Below are 7,646 nucleotides of genomic sequence, written 5' to 3' on the forward strand. Positions count from 1 at the left end.
TGGATAGGATAGGGTAAGTGTCAGTGGAGAGGATGAAGGGCAGAATTAAAGCACCTTTTTTTACAAGATAAGTTAAAATAGAGCTCTGATACAGACAGGAATGGATGAGGACTTGCAACTTTCAGTTTTATCTCAGAATTATTTTTTTCAAGTCAAATAGTGAAAGTTTTTTTTTGTAGGGTGAAGGACATAACTTCTGCCTTTTGTCTTTCAAGCTCCTCACTATCACTCAAAAGTCATTTTAAAAATGGTTTTGCAGAAGATGCAAACTTTTTCTTTCCCAAGAAAGAAGAAAAGGGGAAGGAAATCTGCTGAAACAGCTGTATGCCAAATTGTGTTCATATTTGGTGTTTTTCTTTGTTATCTGTAGCATCCAGTATGAAATCTAATTTGAAAGAGCAGTACTGAAGTGCAGTTCCTGTGTCAGAACTCTTAAATAAAAAGACCATCTCTGGATTATACACAATTTTGATAAGACTTTATAGGAGTAGCTTTACAGAATTCTACTTGTATTTCTTAGCAACCATAGCATGTTTGATTTGGCACAGACAGATGAAGGAGACAGTGTCTAATAGTACTGACTCCCATCGTTCATTGGCAAAAGGTTTTGGGCAAGAAAGTAAATCAGCTGGAGATATGATGATAAGAAACAAGAACTTAGCTTTTTGCTTGTAAAACAAAATGCTGGCAGAATGCATAATGACGTTTTTTATTCCAATGCTTCTGCATTTTAATACCTCTAAAACTATATATGGATTTCAGCTTGCAGTAAAAAGGTATGTTGCTCTGAAAGTAATACCTCCTATTTATTTCCATGGAAACTACAAGAGATACAATGAGCACAATAATTCTGTTTGATAAGAGTACATTCTCAGCTGCAAAACTGTTTTTGAACATAGTCACCACCATTAGCTTTGTGTTTTCACCAGCAGTGAACAAGAGCTTGCACATTGTGCTTGTAAAATCTGCATTGATGGAGATGACCACTGTCACTGCTGCTGAAATGAATTGCCTACTGCCTCACTGTGCTTACATCCACTGTTTGGTCTCCGTGGATGTTCAGCAAGTATTGATGAATGTCGGTGGGTGCTGTTTGTGTCACAGGGAGGAATCCTGTGACACACTTTTGCTTCAGACACCATTTTGTCAGACTGCCCCTCTGCTGCCATCTGTCACGTAGCAACAAAATGCAATGGGATGTTGGTGGGAAGGCTCAACTCCTTCTGTCATACCACCAACATCTGCCACTGATGAGAGCCTATGTAATAAAATGGGAGGTGTTACTTTTGGAGCAGCCCTCATAGACTTCCATTTGTACCTGTGCTATTATCTAATATCTAGGACTGTACAAGTGCAGATGGTGTCTTACTAGTAAGCTGTTAAAATGTGATGTGAATACATTTGTGGCCCGCAGGTTGTTAGGATCTGAACTTGGATACCCTGGAAGAAGTGAAGCGGTTGAGATGAGCACGGTTAAACCAGGAGCATCCTGGTGAGGGTATGTCAGCATTTCTTTTTGGAGGCTGCTTTTTCAGGTGCTGAGAAAACTTACAAATCTTCTGTGGATTTCTTTTATAGTTTAATTATCTGAGTCTTGAGAGCCCAAGAGTATTTGGTGAAATGGGGAATTTTTACCACAATACTGATATGGCGATATTGACCTGTTGGCCTTTCTGTATAGCAGTGAGTTGAAGATACTGAGACTAGAATACCTCTAGCTAGACTTAGCTAAATCTAGTTCTGTGTATTTACATGCCATCCATCCATCTGGGGACAGAGGTCCTTCTTTTCCAGTACAAATGAAAATCAGCCAGAATAACAAATAGGGGGTTTACTTCAAGGCTGTGACTGATAATATCCTGCGGATTCTGGACAACAATGAGCAAAGTGTTCAAATGATTGGAAAGATCAGGTTGCTGCCATATAAAATCCATTAATGAATAATTGATTATGCAATTAATATAAAAAAATGTATTAGGCAAGTGAACAAAAGATGAACTTATTGTTGTGAGAAATGGGAGACTTGCTGTGTCATGGCAACTGAGAAGTTTACATTGCTGCAGAATTACTGTGACACCTTTTAAGTACATGGGCAAGTTTGAAACTTGGATGTCCAGAGAGCCTCATCTGCCTTATTTAGATTTTTTTGTGAAGGGAACGAAGTGTTCCTTCCCAGCTCCCCCCACACACATCTCTGCTTTTACATTCTGTTCCTAACTTTGTCAGTGAAACTCTATGGACAAAACCCTCACTGGTAACAGCAGATTGTCCTGATGAGGTTCATCCAGCATGCTAAATGGGTGGAGGTACCTGTCAGAAGAAAAGGATGTGTAATTTTTTTTATTTCTTCTGTAAGTACAATTACAATGATAGATTTGCGAAGGGAGTGAAATAAAAGAACAGAACGTGTGCTCTGCTGTCATGAGCAATGCTGCCTTGGACTCCTCCTAGCTTAGAGTAATTAATTTTACAACTGTGTGCCGTTCTTGATTGTAACATGGTTGTAACTGTTTGTACTTTCTTAATGTGAAAAGGATGCAGCACTTGTATGTACCCGCGTTTCTTTAGAGTTTAAAGTTCTGCACTGAAACACATCCTGTTATAGCCTGAGCTGATGTGGCCAAAATCAGCCAAGGCTAGTGGTTATCCTTCAGGCATAGTGGCCTTAAAGACTGGGAGAAGTTTTTCTTGTGTTTCATCTGAGCTACTTTCTGAACGGAGCAAAATATAACAATACAGTTTCCTGAATTTTATGTTGACTCACAGTTAGAGCTCGTCTATACCTCTGTCTGTTCTGGTAGAATTTCATGCACATACACCCACGCCCCACCTACTGTTCTGATTCACATGTACTTGGTTTGCATACACCTCATTTTTCCATGGTACCTGTCCTGCACCTCCTCCTGGGTGTTTGTCAGAGCTGCTTTCCCCCTGCATTTTGTGTGGGAGCAGCTGCAGTAAGGAATGATTCTCTTGGCCTGTTTGCACTTGCAACTGCAGCAGTTCCAGCTGTGTGAATAATTGGTCACTGCTGGACAATTCTCCTTTTGCTCCTGTGTTCAGACCAGAGCATGCTAAGTACAGGGAAGTCTCAAAGGGGGTGTAGCTGCCAAACTCCAAACTGTCTTGGAAAATACTGGAAAGTAATGTTACCTGTATTTCTATACTGGCAAGGTTGGTGCTGATTTCCTTGCCCAGTCTGAGGTACGTGAACTGGTCTTCTGGCAAGCGAAGTGGAGATGGATGTCTTGTTATGTTCCAGGTTTTCATCCCACACTTGAGTCACTGTGGGAGTCAGAGCTAGCTTTTCCAGGTAGAGCAAGGTGTCCTGGTGTTCCTGTAAAGATGAGGAAGAAGGATGCGGAAATGCTGGAGGTGCTTTGTGTGCACCCTCACACCTGGGTGTCTGCTGAAGCCAAGCTCAGGATTTTAGGTCAGTAGTCAAAGGTTTGCAAGTAGCCATGAAATGCACTGGCAAGTGTTGCAAACATAAATACTATGTTACTTTCTCTTGGAGGTCCTGAGAGTAGCTTCAGGAGAGGCGTTTTTTCCACAACACAGAAGTTTGATGCCTGGTGTGGCTTTCTTTTCTTTTTTGGACAGAATTTCAAAGAAATCATCAGCAAAATGTGATGTTGTTTGGTGTTTGTTTTTTAAGTAAAATTACATGTGAAAATCTTGAATTAGATTTCCCCTATTTTGTTCTTATCGATGAAAGCAATTCTACTCTCTGCAGAATGGATCATTATGAAGTAACTTCTACGTGTTGAAGGTTGGAGCTGGATATGTTCATACAAATAGAGCTGTCTTCATAAAAGCTAGGAAGAAAGTTTTTGTGTTCTTATCACTGTGGGCTGTTAGCTTTACTGACAAACAAAAGCAAACTGTTCTCTTAATTAGTTTTAAATCCATGTAGTACAAGGCTCATTTTTTTCCCCTTGGCTACTTCTCATAAGTTTGTTTCTCACAGGCCACTTTTTTAAACCTCTTGGTGCAATGACTGTTGTGAAATCAAATTTCAGACCATGTTGCAAGACGCTATTTTCTTACCCATTTCTCTTAAGGCAAGAAACATCTTCTCTCTGTGGAAGCTGATGTAACGAATACCCTCTACTAATAGACTGGAGTGGGATGGGGAACAGCTTTTGAGTTTAAGGTTCTTCACTAAATGTGGAAAGTGTTGACGTGTGAGCGAATCGATTGCCGGCTATTTAATATGCATCTGTGAACCAACTGTAGAATCTCATGCTTTGCCTTTTGGTTAAAAAGGAAAGAGGTTAGTGAGGCACAGTCTCTTGATCTGAAGTATAAATCTGTGCATCAGTGATGGTGTGTGTTGGAGAGCCATCTCACCAGGAGTTGCTGAAAGAGGTTTCTGCTGCTGACTTTCCCTCTGACCCATGGAGTTTAAGCTCAGCCTTGCTCACACTTGTCTTCCTGTAGCACCCCCAGGAACCAGCATGAACTGATCTGAACTAAGACCTCCCAGAAGCTCAGCTATGAGATCTGGCATGGCCCTGAATGGAGAGTGCCTCTTTGTTCCCCAGTTACACCCAGTCACTTCTAGCTCAGGCCCCCGACTGAGTGTTCTGCGAGTTATGGATAAGTTGGTTTCATCTGTGGGCAACTCAGCAACAAATGTATTATGAATAACAGAGTAAGTGAATGGCACTGAATTTACTTACCCTAATGCTGAAGCTGATGGATCTCCCTGGTCAGCTATGTGACTTTTCTTGATAGTGATCGTCAGAGTTTCAAGTTTTCTGAAGGCTTGCTTTCTTGATAGGGGGATTTTTTTTTTAACTCTTTTACGGAGGCTGCATAATCTTGGTTCATCCACTCTGAATCTACTGTTACTTTCACAGGTAGGAGATGGTTCAGAAACCATAACCTTTAAACACTTCCTTTCCACCAACGGATAAATGTTCCTTTGCTTTAGTAGCAGTTGCCTTGTGCACGGAGCTGGCTGATCAGCTTCAATTCGGTGAGCTCTGCAAGTTCCTCTCCCCCTCCATTTCCTGTGACTACTCGCATTTCTTACTAAAGAATGCCATCTTTCATGCTCCTACTGCTCTGCACCAGTCTGTGTGTTAGAGCTGTATGTGGTCCTGGCCTTTGAGCAGGCTGGCTGCAGTTCATTACTGGGTTTTGATTGAGACCAGATACGATGGCTGTTACCACCATGAGGTGACAAGGATCCGAGGTGACCTATTTCCATCCACTTCTTAGGTAATCTTAAACACAACAACCTTCAATCTGTGCCTGTCATCCAAAGCAGTAGACCAGAACTGTGTGCAAGTACATTAATTCTGCTTTGAAATTCAGACATTTTTTGCCTCTGTCGAAGTTTCTGAGGATCTGTGGATCTTGAGCCCCGCTGATAAAAGGAATAGAACTGGCCATTTATTATTTCAGCTAATAAAAGAGGATATTGTATATTAGGTTTTTCACATTCCGAGGCCCTAGCAGCAAAATGAAGGATAAAGGCGCCTGATATTCACAATTAAAGAATGGAGTCTTTGTTTTTAGCATGGTATGCAGCTGGGGCAGCAGGAATAGGCCAGGAAATGAGAACCAGGTGGCTTGAGTTTGAATTTTTTAAGACCAAAGAAATGACCTTCAAAAAAGGCTATTTCCTCATTCAATAAAGAGAAGTTAATTATATACAAATACATGAAGTTATTCTGCACATTTGTTTGCAGATGTTTCTATATATTTATCTTGTTTTTCCACAAAAAAGGTGGTGATGAACAGATATGTCTTAAACCCTGTTGAAACGTAGCCAGCAATTTCTGTAGCACTGGGTTCTTAGCTAATTCTGACAAGAATGGAAGGTAAGTGATATCCTGTGAGAAAAGACAGAACCTTTTGGCTTGCCTGAAGTATACATTAGGCATTTAGCTGCATATTTGTATTACTGTTAAATACTGCAGTAGTAATAATTTTATTATATACCACAAATCTTGTGTCAGCACATGGAGAAGAACGCTTATACGTAAGCAAAATGACATACGTAACTGATTCTTGTCATTTTCTGTTGACTGTTGTATCTATTTCAGGAGACATGGCCATGATAACAGCGTAAGGCAACTGTAGCATAAAATGGCAATTGATCATTGAGTGCAATGACCATTTTTTTCAGGTGCTCTTTTCACTTAGGCGGATTTGCTAAGTGTCTTGTCCCCAGTTTAACAAGTTTTATTTTGCTTGTGATGAGCTGTGAGGTCACTGTTACCAACACAGCAGAGCAGTTGAAATTGCCATTAGGGCTCCACAGAGCTCTGTGCTGCAGCTGCTGTCTCCTGTAGGGACAGGCTGTGTCGTAGCTGTTGCCCTTAGCCTGGGTGATGCTTGAGAAGTGTGTCAGGCCGAGGTGTAAAGCTGGCTGTGGTGCAGGCCCTGGGGTACTGCACTGTTCTGCGGCAGCAGCTCATGTGCAGGGGCTCAAGAAGCACTTGCAGGTGGTTGCTGGGGAGCTGCTCCTGCAGTATTCTTCTCCTGGAAGCTGTGCTTCCCACTTCGAATTTATATCGAGGCTGGAGATGCTTGCTATTCTGCTCTGCTTCTTGCCTGTGCAAACTAATGCCTTGTTAAGCACGTTCAGAACTTGTTGGTGTTAAGGCGAAGCACGCTTTTTTTCCTGTAAGTACTTCATTCACAGCCCAGTTTATCTTAATTAGGGAGTGCGTTTCCAAGAGGTTTTCCTTGTCTGCACACGTGCTGTGCTTTGGGAAGTTGTAGGGAATGTTCTGCTTCCAGCACATGTGTGGTAGGCCCAGGGCAGCAACCGACTATGATTCATACAAGAAACTCAGCCTGATTTGTGCTGAGCTGCTCAACTCTAATCTGGTATCCTGCTGGAGATGCTGGTGATGCTATATTATGTATTGGCCCACCAAGCTTAATGAACAAAAAATATTTGTGACCACAATGCTTTCCTGAGACTCGTCACCACCCTGTGTCTATTCTGACTCTGTTGTTCTGTGCATGAAATTCTAGTGGAATTTTCCTGCAACAATTAATGAACAAAATTGTATAATTATCAAATGTCACATGCATTTATGTATATAATGTACTCACTATTTGTAGGAAGCTGCAATTAGTAATTGCATAAGCCATCACATGGTTTATTATAAAGATCCTTCTCTGAAGCACTGTCTGAATGTTGGAAAATTGACTTTGCAATGTTTATACACGCCCCCTTTGATTGCCCATGGGCAAGGAAAAAAAAAAAGCATATGCTTCTGAGGGCAGCTTCTTTTTTTTCTTAGTACTAGTTACAGTTTCTTTCCAGGCAACTTTGTGCTTTGGCCATTAGAGACAGTTCTGTAGTACGAACTTCAGAGTTACTACACTTTAATGTGGTGTTTTTAAGCATTTGAGATACAAATCTGCTTGTGATAGAAGAATGCTCTGCATCCTTCGTAGTGGGATGTGTAATGCAGTTGTCCACCCTTCAAAAATCTTGTTTTTATGTTTGTCCCTTTCCTGGGACTCAGATTCTGTCCAACAGCAAATCCATGGCTGAGGGCATGGAGTCGCAGTTGTGTGGGATATGCAGTGGAAAAATTTTCCAACAGATCAGAGGAAAAACAAACCACCACCACACTTGCTGTCCTTTGTCACTAGCTGTATAGATGGCATTG

General features: G+C 41.3%; 1 long non-coding RNA gene across 1 annotated transcript; it reads right to left on the bottom strand.

Moving 5' to 3' along the window:
• Positions 1–1,473: 1,473 nt before the first annotated feature.
• LOC149917287 (uncharacterized) lies at positions 1,474–7,226 on the bottom strand. The gene is made up of 3 exons (XR_016468371.1): positions 4,686–7,226; positions 3,154–3,337; positions 1,474–2,310 (listed from the first exon to the last, which is right to left on the bottom strand). It is a non-coding gene; the product is annotated as an uncharacterized LOC149917287 (long non-coding RNA).
• Positions 7,227–7,646: the final 420 nt, after the last annotated feature.

Source organism: Phasianus colchicus, chromosome 7 (assembly GCF_987193195.1).
Source record: "Phasianus colchicus chromosome 7, bPhaCol1.hap1.1, whole genome shotgun sequence".
Classification (NCBI taxonomy): domain Eukaryota; kingdom Metazoa; phylum Chordata; class Aves; order Galliformes; family Phasianidae; genus Phasianus; species Phasianus colchicus.